This window comes from Quercus robur, chromosome 3 (assembly GCF_932294415.1).
Source record: "Quercus robur chromosome 3, dhQueRobu3.1, whole genome shotgun sequence".
NCBI lineage: Eukaryota > Viridiplantae > Streptophyta > Magnoliopsida > Fagales > Fagaceae > Quercus > Quercus robur.
Window position 1 is genome coordinate 178,604 of NC_065536.1, and position 8,880 is coordinate 187,483.

General features: G+C 39.0%; 1 long non-coding RNA gene across 1 annotated transcript; it reads right to left on the reverse strand.

Moving 5' to 3' along the window:
* Positions 1-6,512: 6,512 nt before the first annotated feature.
* LOC126720012 (uncharacterized) lies at positions 6,513-8,880 on the reverse strand. Its single transcript, XR_007653201.1, has 3 exons — positions 8,175-8,880; positions 7,043-7,186; positions 6,513-6,894 (listed from the first exon to the last, which is right to left on the reverse strand). It is a non-coding gene; the product is annotated as an uncharacterized LOC126720012 (long non-coding RNA).

The following is an 8,880-nucleotide window of genomic DNA, read 5'->3' on the forward strand; positions in this document are numbered from 1 at the left end:
CTAGGGTCAGGAACCTGGGAGGAACCAGCGAAACCCGCTTGGCCAGAAAACATCCAAACGTGAGGGGATGGAGGAGCCTCACCATGAGATATATGAGGAAAAAATAAACTGAGAGAATACCAAGGATCCCGTAAAGGGAAGGCCGGACGTTCAGCAACCTCGTGAGAATCGCTCGGAGCAGAACCAGAAGAACCTTCACCCTCAAAAGGACTGGGAGTACGCTCTCTCCTCTTTCGAGAAGAAGAAGAAGCCATGGAAACAACACACACTATGAGAAGAAAAGAGATTGAAAGTGCGAAAAGGAGGAAGACCAGAGTAACAAAGAAGAAGAGAAAAAGAAAGAGAAACACAAAGAGTGAAAAACTCAGAGAAGCAAAGTGATAAGATGAAACGGCTACAATAAAGGCGCAAATAGCAGTTGGGGAAAACAGTTTATGGAAAGACGCGCCAGTTGCCAAGAAATTTAATTTGAAGTAGGAATTAATCAGCAGTTATTAATGAGAAATAGCGGGAAACGAGAAAAGTGGGTAGAGGAGTTTTACCTCAAATACCCAACTGCCATGTCCCGTATAAAGAGGAAGCTGCAAAAAAGTAAGGGAATACAACACGCAAAAAGGAGGTGACTAAAAGCAGCAGAAAAGAGCTGGGATCCCAAGTAAAGAGGAAGGGAACCCAGTAGAAGTTGAAAAAAAGGGGGATACCACGAAAATCTTAGGAAACCTAAATCACTCACGCGTGGGTTTCAGGCAACCCACGAGCTCGGGGGGCTAAATGTTAAGGTCTGAAAAAGAAAGGGCCATAATAAAATAAGCCCAAAACAGAAGAACAAGTCAAGCCCAAAAGAAAAAATTCAGGCTAAGCCTAAAGCAATAGATACGGATGACTCATGGGGGAATAAAAGGAAGGCCCAGAGGATCCTGGAGCCCAGAAAAGAAAGAAGCGTCCAAAAAAGAAACCACGGCAGAGTGTAAAGAAGCAAGGATCCTCAATAAGCGCAGATCCCTTCAAGCACAAATAAAAAGGAAGACTGGGACAAATCGATAGAAAGAAGACAGAAAAAGAAAAACAAGAAATAAAAGACACGAGCGACCTCTCAATGGCACAGACAGAAAAGGACCTCGGGGAACCAGGACAGGGAAGAAGAATGGTAACAAATGACTTTCAAAAATGGCAGAACAGGATTCCGCCCAAAAAGGAAAGAAAGGGAAAAGAGGAAGACGCCAGAAATGGGGATGCCGAGAAGGGCATACCTCAGCACGTCCCAAAGAGGATGGCCAACCAAAAGCTTTTGAAGGAATCAGAACCAAGAGAAGGAAAGAATGAGAGAAAACGGAAAAGGGACTTACCGAGGCGATGGAGACAGAGCATGCTCTGTTTGCAAAAGAACAAAACAGGGGAACCAACGGTTCCCCGGGACGGCCAGAAAACTCCACTATAAAAGGAGGGGATGGGTTGTGAAGAAGGCAGCGAGAAAAAAGGAAAGAAACACAAGAAAGAAGAAATTCTCTAGGAAAAACTATCAGAAAAATCTGTGCAGAAAGAAAATACTAAGGGAAAACAAATATTGCTTCCCGATATCCTGTAAAGGCCACTATGGCACATACTCGGATTCAACGAGAATCAAACTTCGCAGGTTTTGAAGGCTGAAATAGCCATTCAATGCTGCAATTTTTGAGCTTGATTGGACCTTGTATCACGTCCTAGTGAGCTTTCTGTAATCAAACAGATAATGTCTTAATGAAATATTGTTTCATAATTCCCAGGATCCCCACAGCACTCTTTTTTTATCGTCTTGCTAATCCTGTTTTTCTTTCTTTCTGAACTTACGTTGTTAATTTTTGACACTCTTCGATATCCTTGTTTGTCATTTTCTTTCTGTATGTTGTCAGGAGTATTCTCTGCATTCACTTGATTCTTAAACAGCTTGTTAGCTGCGGTGAGTCAAGGCCCGGTCCACCAAATCCTTTCCTTTTTCATTCAGGCTCGGGATCCTTGGGCCTGAGTATCCCGAAAAAGACACTCTCACACAGTATATTAACCTTCTTCCTTCTGTCTTTTTCTGTCCAAGGGACCTCTCAAACCATGGGTATTGCTTCCTTCTTCTGGGATGGGAGCCCCTCGGGATCCTAGAGATGGGAGCCCCCCCCCCCCCCCAGGATCCTAACAATGGGATATTCTCCAACTGGAGCCAATTCACCATAAAGTATATTTTCCACAAAATTTACTTTGTGCTAGATGAAAGGACTAAGATTGACAGTGACTTTTGTGGGCTTCCCATTCAATCCTTCTTTCACGTATTAGTGGTACATTGAGAGGATTAGGCAATACTTGTGATGTCATGGTTGGCCTTTAGAGCTAGTTGTAGGTGCCCTCCAGTGGTCTCTGTATCTCCTCCAAATTCTGTTATTTCCATAGGTGAGCCCAATTATTGAGCTGTAAGAAATGATAGATGCATTGCATAGTTGTTGAGCTTTCAATAATGTTGATTTTGCTGCTGACGTGCAATATAGTGTTTCTATTGATTTTTCTTCAAAATATATTCAAGGTCCACCACATAATAAGCTTTAGCCCCCAAGACATGAGGAGGTTGTTGAATCATGCTTGATTCACCTTCTCTTGATGCTATTGTGGAACTTCTATCCATTTTCCTGATGCCTTCATTCTTTTTTTTTTTAACCATTTTACTTTACTGGAGCTGTGGAAATACTTCGTCTTTGCTGGAACCAACGATCTTTTAGGCTTTGTTGGAATTAAGGGTGTACTTATCCTTGTTGGAATTAAGGATCTCCTCAGCTTTGTTGGGATCAAGGATCTCCTAGGCTTTACTTTCCTGGAGTCAAGGATCTCTTAGACTTTGCTGGAATTAAGGATGTACTCAGCCTTGTTGGAATAAAGGATCTCCACAGCTTTGTTTAGATCAAGGATCTCCCAGACTTTACTTTCCTGGAGTCAAGGATCTCCTAGACTTTGCTGGAATTAAGGATGTACTCAGCCTTGTTGGAATAAACGATCTCCTCAGCTTTATTGAGATCAAGGATCTCCCAAGTTTTGCTTGGATCATGAAACTACTCCATTTTGCTAAATCCATAGGTGAAGCCAAGGAACTTATCCATTTTGTTAACCTACGCCATATGATATTATTATTAAGTTGCTGCAAAATTATTTAGCCCCACAACGTGAGACGATTGCTTTGCTATTTAATTTACATTTTATCAAGCCTCTTTGATTCGCTTACTTCTCTTTCTTCTTTTTCTTTTATAAAAGAAAAAAAGAAAATAAATCAGCCCCTAAGCGTGAGGCAATTGCTTTACTATGTAGCTCATACAATCTTCATTTCATCAATATATTTTATTTGTTCACTTCTCCATTTTTCTTTAAAGCAATGAGACAATATTATAATTGTTTAAATAATACTACATGACCCCCTGTTTTTTTTTTTTTAAAAAAAAACCAGGGCAATGATCCATTATATTCAAATTGTAAAGTAGAGAAAATAATGACGCCTAAAACTTATCTTGTGTTGGGAGGTTCCCCAAAATTCCATATAGAGTCTCTTGGTGGGACGTTCTTTGGATGAACCCGCACTTTAAAAAAGAACTTTCTTTCCTTTTTGTGTTTCCTAGCTTTGGAGCCATGCTTGCGAAGGGACAGCTTCTTCCCTCTCCTTTTTCCCAGTCTCCTGCGGAGTCGCCAAAATGTGAGAGTGCTTTTTTCTTTAGCACACAGGCCCAAGGATCCTGGGCCAAATAGTTGTAGTTTCATGGACTGGACTTGGTTCACCGCAGCTAAATGGGCTGTTTAAAAATCAAGTGGTGCACAAGGCAAGCTTCCTACAATACACATGAACTAGCAAACGAGAATATTTGTATTGAATAATAATAAAAACAGCAAAAGGAATGCAAAGTAATCAGGAAATACACAAAAAAGATTGTTAGGAATCCTCAAATTAATAAGAAATACTTCATTAGTTTTTCTTAATTGTGGATTACAAATGTGCTCACTAAGACGTGATATAAGGTTCAAATAAGCTCAAAAATTACAAACTTTGATGGCTATCCAAGCCTCTAAAACTTGCAAAGTTTGAATCCTTTTGGATCCAAATATGTGCTATAGTAGCTATTTCAGGGATATCGGGAGATATTTCACTACTTTCTTTGAGTTTTTGACAGAGTTTTCTCAACGATTCTGTTGTAATTTTCTCTTACTGGATTCCCTTTCAATGTTGGTTGTCTTCCCCTTTTATAGTGTCATTTTAGACGTGATATAAGGTTCAAATAAGCTCAAAAATTACAAACTTTGATGGCTATCCAAGCCTCTAAAACTTGCAAAGTTTGAATCCTTTTGGATCCAAATATGTGCTATAGTAGCTATTTCAGGGATATCGGGAGATATTTCACTACTTTCTTTGAGTTTTTGACAGAGTTTTCTCAACGATTCTGTTGTAATTTTCTCTTACTGGATTCCCTTTCAATGTTGGTTGTCTTCCCCTTTTATAGTGTCATTTTAGAGTTCAGGACACCGTTGATTCTCCCCATTTGGCTCTCTGGGTACCAAAGCCACTATTATGTCAGCCACTTTAACGGCTGATTCTTTATTTGTTTATGATATTTTTCATCTTTTAGTGCTATTTCTCTAAAAGTCACTTGCTGACTTTCCATTCTGGGGCGTCCTTAGGTAGCTAACCTTCAATCTTTCTTTTTTCAAGGTTTCTCACTTTTCAGACTCAGCTTTTGGTTGTCTTTCCTTGCTGTCATTTTTCCCAGGTGAGAGGAATCCATTTCTGTTGGGTTGAAGGTTTTTCCAGCCACTTCCCTTTATAGTTCTTCATTCTGGGTTCCCCGAGGTACCAGCCTTTGTTCATGAATTGTCATTCTCCAAGCTCTCTGGTTCTGTGCTGTACCACTGGGTGCTTGAGAAGGACATATCTGTTCTTAGTTTCTTGTATTTCGTGGTACCCCTCTTGAGTTGTCTCAATCCCACGCTGTGCTGCACGTCCCGAAGATCCCGAGCCTCTAGGTATCCCAACCTAGTTCTTACACTGGATTTTGCTGAATTTTTAATGGCTTTTTTTGCTAGAAATCTGAACATAAATAGAGCCTTAATGTTGATTCTTCTTGTTCCACGAATTGGGCCTTCTTTACTTTTCATAGAATGGGCTTTTTTTTTTTTGTGAAATTTTGGACCTCAACAACAGCTAATTAAAATATTTCAAAAATAATGTTAAATGCGAAAAAAATAATTCATAGCAATTGAATAAATCCACCATTAAAAAGGCTCGGTAGGGATATAACAAACAATGAATACATCACAAAAATGGTGATTAGGAATCATTCTTCAATTGAGATTCTATTGGAAATTTTCTTTTAAAACAAAATCCAATATCATCAATACTACGGCAGCCTCTCTTATACAAAACAAAGGAATATCCCCCATCCCCACCCAAATGGAAATTGAAAATTCAAATAGTGTATAAAACACCCTTGAATGTTTAGACCCTCAATTACAAAATAACCAATTCAAACTTTATGACAAACAACTAGTGTGCGGAAAATGAACATAAGCTATAAACAGAATTGGTAAACAATCTAAACCAATTAAAATCACAATCACAGCAGATAATAAAAGGCAAAGATAAAAGGGAAGGAAGATGCAAACACAAGGACAACACTCGATGTGCTATCGAAGAGGAAACCGAAGCCCTTGGCGTAAAACCTCTCCGCCGCCCTTCAAGCGGTAAGTAATCCACTAGAAAATGTAATTGGGATACATGAACAGCAATAGACCCTCCAAGCCTAATCTACCAAGTGTACCTAAGCCCTTCAAGTTTCTTACTCCAACGAGGTTGCACCGAACCTATTTCTTTTCTAACTTCCCGGATTCCGCAACTTGACCATAGCATCAACCAATGTAGATTGGTTTCTTCCTAACTGCTTCCCAGAACACAAAACAACCCTCTCATAGTAATGGATATGGTGAGAACAGGTTTTGGTAAAAGACCTCTCAAGGGTTTAACAATGGAGAGGAAGAGAGTTGAGGAATTTAAAAAGACTCTTATGTAAAGATTGTAGATAAATCAATCTTGTAATACTCTAGGGTTTCTCTCAAAATTCTCTTTCTTATGTGGGAATAAGGGGTATATATACTGAGGTGAGAATGGAATGTGAAGAGTCAAATTTTTCAAAACATAGATGGCTCGCGGCTTGACCTCGTGGCTTGACTAAGTCGAGAGATCCAGCCGCGCGATAACAGAACGGCCAGTTGTCCTATTTTGTCCTATAGTGCTCCAGCTAGCATGACGCTTCAACTTCTAGTATGCTTGGCACGTGTGCTGCTTTTGGCGGCTTGAAACCGCGAGTCTTTGTTTTCTTGCACACTCTTGAGCATTTCAACACTCTATCTCACTTACTACCCTTACAACAATCCCACCTAAATACAGGGTTACTAAATGCTGAAATACAAGCAAATTTGGCACGAAATAAAGCCAACAAGATGGTTGATTAAATTCAACCTTATAGAAATGGGTTCAACATTTTGCTCCATGACTCCATCTATGGCATCATAAATATCACCAATAATTTGGCACCTCATCTGCGAATGAAACCTACAATACCAAGCCATATAAAGTTCCTATGATCCAAAAATCAAGCTGCATCACCCTTTGTATCCTCTCCAAGAAGGTCATCATCATAAGAGACTGGGATCCTTAGGCTATCATGAACAGACGCTCATTCAATACCAGTATTTGCCTACTCATTTTGCATCTGAGATATTGGCTGGGAATTATCTGAAAAAAGTGGCAGGAGTACCTTCCACAAATGAATGGGTGGTTCCTGGTGAAACCCCTTCCTTCTTTGGCTCCCCTCCACGTCTATTATTTGGTGGCTTGAATTGCTTCTGCATAATGATTAAAAAAAATTAGTCAGCACTTTATATTCACTTCAAAAATCATCATGAATGCTGTTATGATATTGTAATTTTATGTTCAGGAATTATGAAATGCAGCCAATGCAAGAAAGTTATGACATAAAGGAAGAATTTTTACCTCAAATTCCTGCACTTTTTTCATTATCTCTTTGTAGGCTTTTGGTTCTTGTGCTTTGATGATATTCCATAGTATGCCACCACCATTTCGACAGCGGCTGCCATCAGCAGTCATCTGACCTCCACAAGCCTGAATTGCATCCACCTGAAACTCTCACAATCAGTAAAAGATAACTGAGCTGCACAGGGGTATTTACTGGGGGAAAGTAAAAGAGAACAACTGTAACAATATAAAGAGTCAGCAGACCCTTTCCTCAAGTATCAGATACCTACAAGCAATCAAGATCACAAATACATAGAAACTAGTTATGAGATTTAATTACTTCAATAAAGATATGCCCTCTTCCTACAATGCATGTTAACGATAGAGAATTTCAGTCAGCTGTCCCTGCATAGCGCTCAATCATGATTGCCTAAAAGCTATTGAGCAAGGCTAGGCAATGTTTCAATATAGTCCATTGCCTAAGCACAGCATAACGTGTAACGTGCATAATGTCAATTCATACGCCTATTCCAACTTATATACACTACCAGCCTTAAAACACACACACACAACGACTTCTGAAAAACCCTAAATCTATTGATTTGTAAGGATCTTTTTCTCTAAGTCAATGGTCTATCTAGTCCTTTCTTCTTCTAAACAGTTGGTACAATCACATTGTAGAAGATGCAATGGAATGTACATAATGAAAAAATGAGAAGGGAAAAAGAAAAAAGAAGAAAATAGTTAGCACACAAAGAAATTACCAGCCTAAAGGATAATAACACAATATGTATTAGTATGCCCACATGATCAGCCAAAAAAAAAAAACAGAACAAATCTTCCAAATGAACAGTATATAATATATTTATGAAACAAATCCGTGGTTTCACTTGAGAAATTTATGAATCTCTGCCCATAAAACATGATTGACACGTGTTTTCAATCAATAAATGGTGATCTTCCAAATTAACAGTCTAAAATATTTATTAAAAAAAGTTTGGGTTCACTTGAGAAATTTCTGATTTACAAACACGGTTGACACATTTTCTCAATCAAAAACCGAATATCAAATATATTTAATCCTATTGTGAGAAATTAATTTTTACATGCATACCGACTGATAAAACAAGGGGGAAAAAAAGACATCGACCTACACAAGCAGCAAATCACGAAGTGTTTCAGCCAGAGGACATCACAGCTCATAGCACATGACTGAAATGAGCAAAATGGCTTCTGCAAGAGAAATCTGCAAGGGTAGGGAAACAATATTGAGCATCAGAAACTACGAAAGGCTGTATGGTCTTAAATAGATTGGCTAGCAAGCATTTTCAGCCCTAGGCCAGTCCAAATTCAAGCACAACCAAAATTCTCGCCTTTCCTCACAAGAAGCAAGCATATCATATTCGTCGACTCCAAACCGAAGGATTTATTTTCCCCTTATTATTACAATCTAAAGAGGCACCAGAAGAAGAGGCAGATGGCTCAAGAAGTAAAATGAACTTTAGGGTATCCACAAAGCACCTCAAGTGCAAAGACCATTTACCCAATAACAATTACGAGGTCAGGGATGCAAAAGCCACAAGCCCAGCAGTATTCAAGGAGTCAAAAGAGAATGGATATAAAAATTATACAGATGAGTGAGGAAGGTTGCAAGGAACGAGAACCCCAAATAAGGCATATAACCAAGGGAAGGATGGATGTAAAAATTATACAGGAAGGTTGAAAGGAATGAGAACCTAGCAAAGGCAAATAATCAAATGGGGACCATACTCAAGATTTGCAGAAGACAATGAAAGCAGCTGAAATAATTCCATATTGCCTATAACAAGGAAAATAATACAAACAATAAAATCAGG